Source organism: Thermobia domestica, chromosome 15 (genome assembly GCF_964235325.1).
Source record: "Thermobia domestica chromosome 15, izTheDome1.hap1.1, whole genome shotgun sequence".
Taxonomy (NCBI): Eukaryota; Metazoa; Arthropoda; class Insecta; order Zygentoma; family Lepismatidae; genus Thermobia; species Thermobia domestica.
Genome location: NC_137468.1, coordinates 134789834 through 134807387, shown reverse-complemented (window position 1 = coordinate 134807387; position 17554 = coordinate 134789834).

Below are 17554 nucleotides of genomic sequence, written 5' to 3'. Positions count from 1 at the left end.
GCTTTTCATGCGCGAAGACAAGATGTTTCTCATAGCTTTATTACTTTTCTATATTTATATATTTTCACTTTATAGAAATAATAATTGCGAAATATATAAAAATATCTACTGCAAGTTTTTGGTTACCGAAAATTTCAAATTTTAACGAAAGTAACCCATTAAAAATACTAGAAGTTCTCAGGAAATAATGTTTTTTTTTTCAATTTGTTGTCTCAATTTATCCTATTTGATAAGGTTATAAGGCATGGACAGGTATCCCCTTTCAATTTGGTAGGACCCTTCGGTTGTAGTAGGTCACGTGATCGATGATTTGGTTTTGGTGCGCGACGAGGTCCCTGGTCAATGTTCTCTAGGAATTAGGTGGAAACTTTGCCCAGGGTTCTCATCTTATATCGCACAGTTCTTTAGAAGAATCTGATAACGTTGTATGTATCATATTGATGGAATGAACAATAAAAACACACAGATAAGCATAAATTGTATTTCATTCATTTTTCTGGTTTCTTCTTTTTCTTTCTTGTTACACTAAGGTACTGACAATGTTTGTATATTGAACTGGGTTTGTTCATTAGATTGCCTCCTCTTCTTGATTGCGATGATTTGTTTCCATGTTTTGCAGCATAGCACCCGTTTGCAAAGCTTCGTATTGTGAATTCTGTAAAAAGAACGAGGAAAAAGATGATTAGTATAGAAATAGATGATGATAAAACAAATACACTTACAATGATAAATATGATAAAATTACCTTGAAGGTATATTGCAGTAGTCTACGATCATTAACCGTGGGTACTGTTGTGAACAAGTATTGAATTTCACGCAGAGATTTTCCTTGGGCTTTACAGCACAAATAAAAATAAGCATAATAGCCACATACGGATGAACCAAGACTTTGCATTTGGCTATTATTATATTTATAATACATACAATGAAGTTTTAAGAACGCAAAGTGTTGTGGTACATAAGGAGGAAGGCCATAGCTGTCAAAATATTTTCAAACACTGCGATTATCAATATAAATTGCAATCCAATGGCTTCCTAGTTTTGTGGATGGATCTGTATTTACAATGATTGCCAGAGGAAGAGAAATCCGTGAGGGCAACTCATCGCTTGCAAATACCCCGGTAAAATGATTTCTGAATAATGGACTGCCCTTTAAAGCACTAGCTAATTGTAATGTATTCAACATCGTGAATGGAAATGATACATAACGTATACGTACCTTGTAATTTAAAAGTCCAGGATAATGTTGCGCTGGTGGTCGATCTCTAGGAGTGAGGAAAACTCTCCATACACAATACAGTTTGCAGGTGCTGCTAATTTCTCTTGGAAATGAACTTCCAATCGGATGGCTCCATGTCGTTGTAAATTCCAATAGTGACAACTCCAGCAGAAGAATCGGGAGTTAGGTCAAATACAAACAGTGTATATCCATTCTTGTAGTCGGCTCTTGAAATTGTATTTCCAGTATTGGTAAAATGTATGCCAGAACCTGAGAACAATGTGTGGTACGATGAAATGTAGAGATTTTCTTCAAAGTTGGGTTGCAATGGTTTTGAAGGTACAGCTATTCCATCCACGTACAATGTAAAGAAATTAATGTTTAGATGTTGAAATTCAAATGGTCCACTGGATGCTTCATTCGATGTAAATCCTACAATAATACGATTTGGCAATGTTCCCATAAACAGGTTATCAATAGTTTTGGATTGTATATCCTTCGGGATGGTAAATGATTTCATTTGAACCCTTGTCAGAGGATACTTTGCCGGTGTATTTTGTAAAATTGTATTGTGTGCCAATTTGACACTAGGGCTGATGCTGACTTTTTTCACCTGCAACGATGCATCTAGAATATTGATTTTTGCATTGACACCACTTTCACTGGCCATGAGACAAAAGTTTGGTTTTGCAGGAATAAGTTTCACATGTAATTCCACTCCATGAATTAAAAATTTATCTTGATTAAAAATGTCACAATGAAGATGTCCAATCATATCGAATTTCATACTTTGTTTTGTCAGTTCATAGCGTTGTTGAAATCCTTTGTTCTCCCTGTTGGTTGCGTTCATATGACCAGCCGTATCTTGAAACCACATTGCTGTTTGTAAATGTGTATTTTTAGCTCCATCACTATAATTGAGCAGTTTTTCCAGGTACGAACGATATGGATGATTATGTGACGGAAATGAAATCAGTTTATTGTTCAAGAAGATTTGTACTTCACTAAACATAGCATTTAGAAAATCATTGACAGGTGCAATTGCTTTATCCGTTTCGGTGAAGAAGAAACCATCTGGTTTCACAATTTGTGCTTGGATGTATAATAAGGTTTGTGGCAAATCAATATACTCATCACTGCTACCACTCACTACAAATTCTATTGGTGAATTTTCAGCTATTGAACTAATTGGTTTGTAGCCAATAATACGATTGTCTAGAACACTGGTTTGAATGGGTAACGTTGAAAAAATGTCCAATTCACTTTTTACACATTCACAGGATTGATGATGTAAGAAAGCCATCGTTGAATTAATCAAAAATATCTGGTGACGATGCCAATGATCTCTTCTTCTTCTTATGTGATAATTTACGTCTCTTCGTAGGATTGATGGTGTTGTTGATCGTTGGAAGGTCAACCTCAAACTGAGAGCAGTCATCCCATTTTCGTTTATGATATCCACTTCCCAGCATAGTTTTTAACTTATTTTTAGCTTTTTCTTGTAAATTTGTTTTTGCCTCTTGTATACGTTGATGAAACGATTCTTCCAGCGGTTGATTCGAGATCACAACATCATTAATCATATTGGCTCCTGATTTTAATAATTCTTTTCACACAGTTTTAGCTCCTTGCTTCACAAGTGGTAACACTGAACGAAATAAACCACCAAGGAAACTTTCAATGCCATGTCCTGCTTGATAGGGACTTCCCACATAGACGTTGCCGATACCGGACAACGCTTGTTTTTGGTAGTATTGCAAATACGGATCAGTCATGACGACGACGACGGAAATGTAGTTTTGTACACACCGTTCCAAAGGTGAATGGCATACGATGACCTTTGCTATCCCTTATATCGATTTGTATTTGCTCAAAATTCATTTTTCCACCGGAACATAATGTGCAGGATTAAAGATTTGTACTGCATGACTTCCAAAAGTATGATTCACAGGATCCATGTTGACAATTCGTAGCAAGGGTACCATTGTATCTCCAACAATGACAGATTCAATAATGTCACAATAGACGTACATTTGTGATGGTAAGCCTAATCGTACATCCGGTGTATATTGTCCCTTTTCCATATTTTTTAAATCACTTTTCGGTTCAAATCCAAGCATTAAACTAACAGTCGGGGAGATTTGTACAGAAGTATGGATTTCCTTATTGGGATGTCTTATGAGGCATATATTATTAGTTGCGTCATGAGATATAAATAAATTGGTTTCTTTATGATGTATATTAATTGCATGAATAAGATCCCGTATATTGTTATAATAGCGTACAGGGATCGTTACAAACTTCCACGGTTCCTGATCACTACCAGTTGATGATTTGTAATATATTTTATTGTTTTTACTGTTAATGTTCAGCAAAGAATGTGGATAACGAATCTCTACAATTGCCACATCCCATTTCTGGCGAAACTCTACACGTCGTTGTAATTTCGTAATATATGAAGTCAATGTATTTTCTGGAAAATAATCCATGGAACTATTACTGGGAAGTGTAACGTAAAAATCTTGATCAGGTTCCATTCTTCTTCTTCTTCTTCAATAAATTTGCAGGGATCCACGAATTGAATGAGGAAGGATATCCTTTCCACTGGACGAGATACTCCTTTCTGCGACCTTTTGTTCCTGTACGTAATATTTTATCGATGAGGAACGTCGAAGGGAGCGGCACTGTTGTAATTCTTCTCTGTAGAAAACACCATCGATGAGTTGATGATTTGAATCCTCTAGTCGATACACTGGTGGGTTTCTTGGTACAATAGCTTTTACTCTAAATATTTCCCAAGTCCAGTTCTCGAGGTAACCCTTGTCAAAGATACGTTTTGTTTTACTTATACGAACAGTATCACCAACAGATAAATCCGTATCTAGTTTTGAACGTTGTAGCTTTTTGTCGTATAAGTTATGCCACACCTCCAGTAAATTGTCCTGAGAAACGTTTGCAGGTGCCATTTTAATACTGGAATGTCGACTTTCATTGTATGCTTTTACAAGTAAAGGCAATACTTTGATGTAATTGTATGTTTGATAATTTGTATTTTCACATACGATGTTTCAATGTCTGATTAAATCTTTTTGCGATGCTGGCTTTAATATCTGGATCCTTTGTTGTAACATGTTGCACGTTGTGTTTCGTGAGAAACTTTTGTACTGTCTTGTTGGTAAATTCAGTTCCTTGATCACTACGTAGCACAATTGGTTTCCTGTCCTGGAAAATCATTTCAAATGCATTCACTATATCCTCGGCACTTTTTGATTTTAGTGGTACAGCCCACCCGTACCGACTAAACACATCAGTCACTGTAAGAATATAATGGTAATTGTCATTATAGTTTTGAAGTGATTGTAAATCATTTAAATCACATTCCCATTGATCATCAATATTGTTGACAAGATAAAAATCTCTACGGAAACGACGACGTACAGGACGATGTAACGGGGCAGGTAGGTTGTTTGTTTAACCAAAGTTTTATTTTGGCTAAAGGTATAGATTTTCCTGTGGCTTGCCATAATTTCTTTGCAGTAGAAAACGATGCAGGGTGTGCTGGATTGTAATAAATGGATTTCAACTTTTTGTTCATGGTTTGTACGTTGACCATTGTGGAATGATACGTTTTCTTTTTGGTCGGACCTCTAAAACATCATCTTCTTCTTCTTCTTCTTCTTCTTCTCCAGAAGAAAATAATTCAGGTGCCGGTTTTGGTGGTACAGATCCTTCAGATGCTGTTGTACTATTATGCTTGACAATATAGTTTAATCTTCGTGGATTACCAATCAATTCTTGAGGTGTGTTTGACGATGCAAGGTAGTTGCAAAACAATTCCCAGCCTTGAGGATTAGAATGTTTCCTCGGTCGAGTTACATCGCACATTAAATCTACAATATTGGATCCATGTAGTTTATTATCGTTGATGTACACTGTTCCTTTATGATCCCACGTAATTGCGTCATCTTGTTTTAAACGACGGAATAGTAGTTCGGCTTTCTTACGATACATTTCTGGTATTGCGGCTAAAATTTCTTGTTTCGTGCTATCGTCAACATTCGGGACGACACCATCAGGTTTCATTGATGTAATTGTAAGTGGTATTGGTTCTTCTTGTTTACGTATCACATAAAGATATTTCTGTAATATTCTATTGTACTGATTCCATTTTTCTTCATCACTTGGATACGATGTATTCAATATAGATTGCATTTCACGATCGAGATTAGATTCTCGATTTTCACTCGCACGGGCTAATGATGCATGCATTCGTTGAAGCATTTCTGGTGGCACTAAAACCATCTTCTTGCTATGTTCCATGTTGTTTGTTGTTTAAACAAAATACTGGATAACACACTTCCTACAATAGGTGCAAGTAATGCAGGTAAGAATCTCCTTGTTGTACGGCTAAATGTTTCCTCTTTTTATCCAATGCTTTTGTATTGTCTACGAGATAGCGGAGCGTGTTCTTGTAACGCTTTAATGTTGACTTCTGCGCATTTGTCAGTGGAACATTGATTTTTAAGACATAATAAAACATTCACAAATACTATGAATTACTGAAGCGTCTGCATTGGCAATAATAGCTTTACGCAATCTTGGTTTAGCTTTGTGCAGAGCACGTAGCAGATCAGCGTGTTTCACTGTAGAAGACATCGTGACAGACTAAGTCATTCTTTTCACATGCACAATAATTTAACCCACAAACGCCCCTTGTGCCACCAGTGACCCACTTTATTTTTCACTACGTTACATGGGCTTCATCATTCATTTAGCCAAACCCCCGTTGTTCCACTTCGGGCACACTACCCGTTCTCTTGTTGTACGAATTTCGTTTAGTTTTCTTCTCAGGTTTTCGATGTAACACGGTATTGTTCAATGCAGTTGCTAACGAATAGAACTGGTCTTGGGCGTTTGTGGGTTAAACACATTTTGTTGGTACGTAAACATAATGATGCAAATTGTCGGGGAAAATATTTGTACGAAATCGCATTTCATCGGGTGTATCTTGTTTAAGATCCATCAGTAAATAGCCATGTGGATTTCTTGTTGCGTCTGCATAACTTTCTTGTAGAAACAGTGGATGCTCAGGCATGATTTGATAACTCATATGCTTGATTTGTGACTTGTCACGCGGATTTTTAAACAACACCAAATACGAACAATTTAAACTCATATTTCTATTTGCTTTACTTTGATGAAATACATTTTGTGTTATAAAAATCACACTAATATTTCAATTATGCGATCCTTTCGTGAACATATCAACAATATCACTATTCACTTCTCGCATATGGTCATTAATAATAATCAAATGTGGTCCATCTTGAGGCTGAAAATCTTTCATTCATGGAAGTCCTTCGTGAAATTCTACTGGAACCGGCATTGTTGCATACACGTCTTGCCATTCTGCATAATAAAAAGTATATCTTACGAAATTTTGCATTGATCATGGTTGGGAGATGTGACAGTAATTGCTTCACAAAATACGTTTTTCCACATCCACTAGGTCCTGCGAGAATACAGGTAAACGGATGTTTCCACTGTGTATCCATGATGAACACTAACACCTTGTTTCAAAAATGATGCGTATTTAAAAAGACTTCAATTTCTTTTGTTTTAGTTTGTAAATTCTTGCACTCACTTGTAAATGTTGGCGAGAAACGGAAAATCCGTTCATCTGTTTATCGAATAGTTGAAAGCCGTTTATTTGTTAATCGAATAGTTAAAAACCGGATACAGTTTAACGGTTAACCTTGAAAATTGATCACTGATTTAAATTCTACTTGAAAAATTTTTCGTTTGAAATTTTGTTTTGAAAATTTTGTTTCAAAAATTTTGTTTAAAAATTTTTTGGTTCAAAATTTTTGTTTCAAATTTTTAGTTTGAAAATTTTTTTTCGTTTCAAAAATATTGCTTCAAACTTTTTTGTTTTGAAAATTCTTTAGTATGAAATTTTTTTCGTTTCAAAATTTTTGTTTGAAAATTTTCGTTTCAAAATTTTGGTTTGAAAAATTATTAGTTTGAAATTTTTTTGTTTGAAAATTTTTTAGTTTCAAGATTTTCGTTTAAAAGTTTTCATTTCATTTTTTGTTTTGAAAACTTTGATTTGATTTTTTAGTTTGAGAGTTGAAAAAAAGTTAAATGCCATGAATTTTTCCTTTCAAAGTTTCCACCTAATTCCTAGAGAACATTGACCAGGGACCTCGTCGCGCATCAAAACCAAATCATCGATCACGTGATTGTACTACACCCGAAGGGTCCTACCAAATTGAAAGGGGATACCTGTCCATGCCTTATAACCTTATCAAATAGGATAAATTGAGTCAATAACCGAACGCGTGGTTGTACTAAAAATTTTGGCAATAGGATCACCGAAACATATTGAGGTCCTGTCCTATGCTTAAATTGGACAATTTCCAAAAAATTGAAGGGGTGTACCCCTTGCCAAATTTTAAGAAGGGTGCAACAATATACCCATGTCTTATGATAGGAAATAGACCCCTGTAATCATATAAGGTAATAGGATCTCATCAAAGGGGATAAAATGGACCCAAAAAAACCAAACACGTGGTACAACGTATTGCTTACGTTTATATTTTGCCAATTTTTTGTACCCTAAAAGGGAACGAGATGGTCCACCCAAATTTATAGTGATATACTGTATATTAGGGTTCAATACTATGATACCAAATTTTTAAATTTGGCAATTTCTACAATTGAAGGGGTGGGCCAAGGTGCCCTTCCCAAAAATGTTAATGGGTGCATCAATATACCCATGTCTTATGAAAGAGGGATGGACACCTATACGTGACCATATAACCATATAAGGTAATAGAACCTCATCAAAGGGGGATAAATTGGGCCAAAAACCAAGCACGTGGTTGTACTAAAAATTGGCAATATTGTACACCTAAAAGGGAACGAGGTGAACCACCCAAATTTATAGTGATCTATATTAGGGTCCTATACTATAATACCAAATGTTTAAATTGGGCAATTTCCAAAATTAAAGGGGTGGGCCAAGGTACCCCTCCCAAAATTTTAAAGGGGTGCACAAATGTACCTATGTCTTATGATAGGTAATGAACCCCTATACATGACCATATAACTATATAAGGTAATAGGACTTTATCCAAGCAGATAAATTAGGTCGAAAACCAAACACGTGGTACAACGTATTGCTTACGTTTATATTTTTGGCAATTTTGTACCCCTAAAAGGGAATGAGGTGGACCACCCAAATTTATCATAATACATATTAGGATCCTGTACTATACCTGTACTGTACTGTAAATACCGCGAATTCTTGGTAAATACAAAGCATCACATGATCTGTTCATCTTTAGGGTTTTGCCCTCATGAGGGCCGCCCTCACCCTCATTTTAGTAGTTGAGGGTGAGGGCATTGGAGGGTGATGGCGATAAAGTAATTGAGGGTGAGTGTGAGGGAGGGTGAGTGTGAGGGCGTCAATGGAGGGTGAGTGTGAGGGCGTCAATGGAGGGTGAGTGTGAGGGCGTCAATGGAGGGTGAGTGGAGGGCGTCAATGGAGGGTGAGTGTGATGGAGGGTGAGAGTGAGGGGCGTCAATTGAGGGTGAGGGTGAGGGAGGGTTAGGAAAAATGACCATCTCTGTGGGGGATAGTGCAAGCGTACCAACCTGCAACAACGATAACCACCAATAGACAGAGTTTCGATCAATTATATTACTTACTGCGAATTGTATTTGTGGTATCACTCATTTATATCGGAATGCTACAGAATGTCCATAGTGTATGTTTACAGGGCTGTGCGTCTGTTTTTTTTTCAATCTGAGAGTGACAATTTTGGAGCGACATTGCTGTGATATGACCGTCAGTTAACGAGGACGTTCTATGTCTGATTCGTTTCGTACAATAGTTTCTAACATCTGTTTTTGTGAAAATGGCGAGTCTTCAGCCATCAAAGTGTGGAGTATATGGAAAATGGTTTCGAGGCAAACGGAAACGAGCCATTAGTGGAGTTAAAAGCCGTACGTTACTTGAGTGGTTCGCTAGAGAAATCTTTCTGTTTTGTAGCAGAAGTTAATTATCACTGTACAAATTGTTGGTGCAAAGTTAGAAACTTGCTTAAGGAAGTTCCAGTGGCTAGCGGTTATGATTAGTTGTGGTTTACAAACTGAACCCTGTTCATACGCTATTGATGTTATCTGTGTTTCCGACAATGACTTATTTGCCTTCACGGCTGTAAAAATCGAACAGTTTATGCATTCTCGTCAGTTCTGTTTCCATTTGCGACCAAGTACCAACACGAGTGTCGATAACAGATTGGCAATGCTAGTCATGATACTGCGACATGACTTCTCAGTTTCCTAGTTGCACTATTTAAATACAAAGATGAAAGTGGAGTATGTAGAGCACTGCAATCTGTTTGGTGGTAGAAAGGTTTGTTCCCACTGTCCTAGGTATTAAAAACATAGATCGCGATCTCGTTCTTACCAAAGTTCCGGAGTGGAGTAGACAATTACATGGAATTCCAGCAAATAAACTTATGTTAGTTATGGATGGTACTTACACATATACTGAAAAGTCAAATAATTACAGCGTTCAGAGTCGCTTATACAGTGTACAGAAATGTCGTTCTCTTGTAAAGCCAATGATGATTGTCACACCGTCTGGGTTTATTGTCGATGTTATAGGTCCATTCCATGGTGCAAATAACGATGCCAACAGTACCAACTCTTTGTTCAAAGATGCTCCTAATAATTTACATGACTTCATAGAGTCTGGTGACTGCGTCCTGGTCGATCGAGGATTTCGGGATTCCATACCTGCATTGCAGGAAGCAAGAATACTTGCCAACATGCCGGCTCTTATTCAAAAGAGTTCAAAATAACATGAAGCAGCAGATGCAAACTTTTCACATATAGTCACCAAAGGCAAATGACCAGTAGAGGCCAAAAATGGACATATTAAAATGAAATTCAAAATGTTCAGAAATAGAGTCTCCATAGCAGTGTTACACATATTCGTCATATCTTCTGATTGCTTGCTCCATGGAGAACCAGTCTGCAACGCCCCTCACTAAAGATTTCGTTTAAATGCAAGGAGAATTTGCTATTATGATATCACGTGCTAACCTGCCAAATCATCTGCAACGAAAGCTTACTGGTTCGGGAGAGATTACTAGGTGGACATCGCAGGTTTGGACACCATGTGATGCTGTTTAACTCACTGAATTTCCTCAGCTAACTGCAGATGATTTATATGAAATAACATTAGGTATCTACCAAATCGAGAATGCTCAGGCCTACGTGGCTGAACATATGAAAAGTGATGGTAGCTTCGCCTTATTTTGTAATGCAGTTCCCAACATCTTAAGGTTTAAAATATAATCCCGACATGTGTAATCCTTATGTTACATTCTTTTTTGTAGAATTTGATAACACCAAGGTTGGGTCAAAATCCATTCCTGGTTGGTAGTGTAAGTGTCCAAGTGAAGCAAAGGAGTCAGTGTAATTTGAGTTGAGTTGATTTTGAGTTTAACGTCCCGTTCAGCAGCGAGGCTATATGAGACGTGGACCTACTGATTAACGTGAAATCCGAACCACATGAGCTGCCGCCGGGAATCAAACCCGGGTCTCCCACGCCAAAGGCGCGTACGCTAACCGCTTAGCCACGAAGGAGCTCTCAGTATAATTTCGTTTCAACCGTGTACGAGTATCACACGGATTATGAAATGTTTTCGTTTTTTTTCTTCATTTGGTTTGCTGTCAATTATTCATATTTCACATGAACGACCAGAACCCAAAGAAAATATTAATTTTAATTAATATCAGCTGCTACGCATCTCTATGGATAACAATGCTTCGTTTCACAGTAGTCAGAAACTTAAAAGTCTCCTCCATGGTTTTTAACTATTATTTGCCTGTGTTTATGCTTTACACGTTGCCCAAACTGCAGATCCAGAGGATGAATTCAAGGTACCTAAAAAAAAGTCCATTTGCCAAATGTAGTCTCCCATATACTCTATTAAAAAATATTTTTGATATTTCACCCCAGTCTGTCATTATAATTACTTTATTTCGGAAACTATATTTTTCCGTGATGTGTCAGTCCTACACCTTCCTGATAGCACTAGATGTTTGCAAAAATTCGACATTTCAATTTTGAGCTGCTTGTGTCAAGGGGTCCTTTGCACTCAATAGTCATTTACGAGAATTTTATTTTAGAAATCAAGTGCATACAACATTGAAAACTAAAAATGTTAAGTAAACCTAATTAACGTCACTTGACATTCTACCACTTTTTTGCGCGAATGAGTGTTAACACTGTGTTAGATTCATCAATCAATTAATTAAGAAGAGACTTACTGAAGGAGTATCAATTCGAAAACAAAGTTAGAAACATTACTTTTTATGAGGTTTAAACATATAAATATCGCATTCACAAACTACTCATTTAAACTGGATGACTATTTCTTACGCCGTCTGAACTGTGCCTTAAAAGCTGTATGAATTGGTTTCTCGCTTCAAACTAGCTTTTGTTTACAGTCAGATGAGATTGTAGTGGGATAGCTTAGCGAAAAAATATTTCACTTCCGGACACCAGTCTGTCCTTTTCAGCGCAGTAAGCATAGGTCATATAAAATCTAAAAAGACCGGGACACAGGTTTTCCCTGGTCTAGGGTGGTCGTGGCTGCTATTTTCCAAAATGGTCGCCCTGTACCACAAAGTGTAGGTGTAAGTCAGGTTCAAGTATCTCAAATGAATAATATCGGTGTATATTTATTGGGTTTTGATGACGCTGAGTCGATTGGAATAGTTTCTTAACATGTAAAAGACATAATGAATGACAAAGCCGCCTTTTTTAAAGATGGCGGACCTATTTTGCTATTTATGGAAGTAAATCAGGGAGTAAAAGTCCTACAAGTGTAAATTTGGTGTCCATTTATAGGTTTTCGAGGTCGCTGAGTTGATTGGAACAGTTTTTGGAATGGTGAGACATGTGCTTGATTGCCGGAAGCCGCAATTTTCAAAAATGGCCGACGTATAAGGCTCAAGCTGAGCATAAATCAGGAAGAAAAAGAGCTACATGTATAAAATTCATGTCTATTTATAGGTTTCATAGGTGACTCAGTTTATTAGAATATTTTTAAGTTGTTTAATACTAAAACAAATACATTTACATTTATTAAGTGCATTTACAATAGTTAATAAAGGAAAAAGTTGTGAACAATTTGAACTTAATTTTACGAAAAATCAGCTGTAGAAAAGTGTCCTTCGCATGTGCACAGTTGGGAACATGGTAAAGTCTTTTTCACACACTTGCATGTAAAGCAGCGCTTTTTGCAAGAACATGCAACGAGTTGCTTACAACTTTTGGATATGTCTGGAATTGTTGTCCAAATAGGTGTATACTGATCTCCACTTCGTTTCCATCCATAGCTGTCTGGATCTGGTGTCATATATTCATGATTTGTACAATTGTGCCATAGTTTTGCTTGCAAAGCAGCACGCTTTATATGCTGAATAAGTGCATTCTTCGTAGATGGTATGTTTTCTATTGCGCGATTTTTCTTCGTGTACAGTATCCGTCTACACTCGTTCATATCTTTCAAGTGAGACGTTCTATCATATAAGAGAACGACATACCGCTCAATAACAGCAAGCACCTCTTCCTCTACCCCAAAACCCATTTCGTACATATGTTGAAATGCTGAATCCATTTCTCTGTACTGCATCCATGCTTTCCACGCCGTTCGTTTGCCTATTCCACAGAATGCTGACACAGTGACCCACTAAAAGCATGAAATGGAGTGAGATTTTTTTGGATCTGGGAACATAGGCGGGAGCAGATATCATGAACTGCGATATAGTGCCTGAACTTTCCACATCCATAATCAGTCCATAGTTCATCAAGGTGCTGTATCTTGTTAAACACACCGATCGCAATTACTACAACATCTGCGTCTATTGTTCGAATACATACGTTTCTGTGGCCATGCTCAGCTGCATGTTTGACGTGTAACATAAGTCGTCCATCTGCTTCCTCATGCCATGATGGTGAAATACCACTCACATCTAGCACCAAGGATGAAGTCACAACATTCTCGCCAACAGTACACACAGCTTCTTTACCATCATATATTTATTAGATGAGCAGCTCCGCTAGAAGCGTAAATAACTGTTCTTTGTTACTGCCTTCTTTCAGAAAGTCACTAAAATTTCTAGGAACTTGAGTAGAATGCCGAACACGTACGTAAACATCTCTATTGCATTTTCTTCTCTGCCTGGTATCGCTCTTAAGAGAAGTGAACTTGTACGTATCAAAGACGACATCTACTCGAGTTACGGTCTTCAACACATAATTTATATATGGTTTAAAAACTTGGTGGAAGTAGTCTTGAAACGTCTTAGATTTACCGACCTTAAGAATGTGCACTATAGCCGCACCATCTAGAACAGTAGCACTGAAGTCAGGTGCGTTAAATCTCTGCTTCTCTTCGATGTTAATACACTAAAGTACGTCTTGGTTGTTAGCAGATTGACGTAGTCTTCCGTTGTCAGAGAGAGAAGGGGGACATGGTTCTAGTGAGCAAAGAACTGGTAAATATCACTTTCACGTGATTGCGATGCGATGAACAATTTACAAAAGAGATTTAAATATCTTCGCAAATTCACTATCTTCTCGTTTGTGGCACATTTCTTCTTCACGGGTGTATTGAATATTGAAATATTGTTTTTGGGAATGATATCGTGTATCGAGAGTTTAATATAATCGGGACGATTTGCTACGTATTCCTCACACTGCTGAAGTACATTCTCATGCAATTCTTTAATTCTCTGTCTCATTTCATCTTTTGGTATTATCTGCCGAATGTCAATTGATACCAGCACATCACCTTCAAATGGATTTCCATGTTCATTTAGAGCAGCAATAAAATTTATCACGTGTTTCCGAAATCTTTCATTATGAACATTAGTATCTTCGTGATGATCCAGTGGTCGCGATGATGTTGATTGCGCTTGGAAAAATATACTCTCCTTGGATTTGGATAACATTGAAGAAAGTGTTGGACCTGCCAACATGCACTTCAATAAAGCGTCTTTGTTATCCAGAATTCCTATGGCACCTCCATTTCCTTTTACAAGCTTATTGTTTTGTTCGTGGTATTGGTCATCGGGGATAGATGAAAACAATGCTCCAGTTCTAGAACTAGTAAAATGGCCGTTGCAGAATTCCCCGTAAATCTCTGGATGTCTGGTTGGTAACTCCTTCAGAGTGCGAACAAATACAGGCAACCACCGAGAATAATGAACAGCATCCAGGGCAAATGTCCATGGGCATATAAGTTCTAATGTCTCCAAAAACATGTGGTAATTAGATGTTCGGATGCTAAAAATGAAGCATAGAAGCAAACTTTCCAGCTCCATGACTTGATTCCAGAAATTTAAAACTGAGAAATGTCATTGTCATTGTATATATTTGGGAGAGAGCAATGTGCAGTTATAAAAATTTTCTTGAAAACCCCTGACAAATAATAAATATACGCTAGGGAAATAGATCATGCCACACGATATTGATTTCCTTGATATTTTATTACCAAAAATAGATGTGATGCATCCCACTATTGCGTTTACGGCGAACAGTTGAAAGGTACAGCTCTTGCAATACACAAACATATTTTCCGCATAAAACTGATTTTATTTTACTTCATTTTAATGTACACAAAACAAGTTGAATCCTTGAAATGATTGTAAATGTTTTCATAGGAGACTTCATATACCGGATAAAGACTCCTATGTGTTCAAATTGTGTTCCTTAATCAGAGCTAGTTATTACTCAACATATTCAGTAAATGACAAAATGATCATTATTCCCTAACAAACAAAACTTGTCAACGTCCCGCAGAACTTGACAATGACAATGACAATGACAGGAACTCTACGGTAAATACCTGGCACGCAAAAATGACCATAATTAACTCATAAATGGACAAAACCTACACAAATAAGAAGAAAACTTCCACACCATACGAGAAAGGTCATAAACCTTAATCGTCTGCTAATATATTTTGGATTTTGAGTTTACTATCATCAGTAGTCTATCTTTGGGTCAGCGTAGGGTGTAGTACCCCGTGGGTTTCTGAAAGTGTTATATCTGTTTCGATCGAATAACGAAGTACTCTTCCTTGAGTTTTGAATTCAAATCGAATTTATAATTGTTAGCCACCGACGCTTCCACAGTGATACTCTTTCCTCTAATTTGAAAAAAAATGAAATCTTTGAGTTTTACGTCCCAGGTTCATGCTGGTTAGGCTAAAGGAGACGATGATAATGAGAAATGAATGAAATGGTGGAATGAAGAAAGTGGGAGGAAACGGGAGAACCCCGAGAAAACCCACGAATACGGTGTTTGCCCACCACAAAGTCTACACGGGCTGGGATCGAACCAGGAAGTGAACGCTCTACCACTGAGCCATCGCGCCCCTTACGCTCTAATTTGAGAATAGGGCAATAATGGCATATATCGAACCAAATGCAAGAAATTTCTAGTCTTTATTTTAGACCGGGTATGGAAAGATAGAGTCGTTATATAATACTTTCTATACTTCTGCACAGCATAATTTGGAAGTCTAAAAATTAGATCACACTTTGCTACACAAAACATATAGACTGAGCCTATTTTATCTTGCTAGATTGTTCATAGCTTTTTTTTATCAAACGATTTACTACTTGGGGAATTTGTGCTTTGTCGTTTAAATTGCACAAAATATGGTCTTAAAACAGCTTGTAGTTTTGTGTACAATATTACTTATAAGTCCTACTTTCTATATCATCCGAAACAACTCCAACTTTTTTGGCATTGCTTTCGCTTTCTTTCAATATATGTAAATTCCATGCAAGTTTAAACATTCACACCTTTTTCCTTCTGCTCTGCGTGTTCACTGTAATTGATTTATACTGCTTTCGCTGCTTTCGAAACAGTAACCCTGCAAACTCAACAAAAATCAGGTTTGCAAATAACTCTCAGGTACACTCTATATTCCACTTTTCCGAGTCCGAGAATAAAAGGAAAGAACAACCACGATGGGAGTAACAAAGTAAACAAAATGGGGAAAAGAGATGCGGGGAGAGATATACATTTTTACAGCTTCTTTCAGAGATGCTATCTAACCTGCGAAAGAAAAGGTGACTCTAAAAGTGCACAAAGATACCTGACATATATAGTATTCTGTGAGATAGAATCTGGTTTCTAGAATGAGAAGTGAGTTGCAGTAAATGTTTTGGGAGTCAATTTAGTGGTGTAGCAAGGGAGGGACAGGATAACTCGAGGCTTGACCCCTCAAAAAATCTCTTGCCCTCTCTCAAATTTTTGTTCATCTGCTATATGTTTACTAAACCTATTTAGTATTTACAGCAAGTGAAGAATGATGGTAATAGAAAATGAAACAAAATATATTTCTTTCTAAATAATTTACAAAATGATAACACGTTAAAATAATTGAAACAAGAAATCAACTGAACAAGAAATTAAGAAAACCATCTACTTCGTTACTCTCATTTGCTTAACTGAATGCACTAAGTTGGGAGTTTCTTACTAAATACTATTGCATAAAACTGTCTGACTTAAATCTTACTTCTTACCAGAATTTATCCATTTATATCCGCACAAACAGGAAGTCAAAGAAATGAACTTTCATAAACAAATTTCGTTTTCTTATCAATAGTTTATTCATATATTTCATGCTGTGTCAAGACCCTTTCTTCCAAAATATAACAATATAACCGCTACCAGGTTATAGAAGGATTTTTTGTGGACACTCTGTATATTTCGTAAAGACTATGATCATTATTTTCGATTTATACTTTATTCTGCAACGCACATAAGTTCTTTCTTTGGTGGAAATTGCTTCTTTCCCACACAATTGGACAAAGAAGTCTTTCATCGTTTTTACATATATATATTTAAAACATTGCTTTTGCTGAGAACATTTCAGTTAGTGACTAACCATTTCAGTGTTTCTCCCTGACTCATTATATACACAGTATATATTCTATAGTTATTGGGAACTGAATTAAGTGCTTTCGTTAATCGTTTATGGAAACATTACAATAGATTAGAGAAATACGGGCTGACCAGATGTCCCAGTAGCCAAAGTGGCACCAGCCTCACAATTTTCGTAGCCCGTTATCTGTACTTTCTCACGCCAGTGTTATCGCCGTGTCTAGTGCATTATAGGCAGTTGGCTAAAATTAACATAAATTGTTTTCTATATTCTGTTTGTATGTGCATACAGGTGAGTAACTGAGTGATTTTTGAAATGAACTGCCAACACTTTTCTGTTGATCATT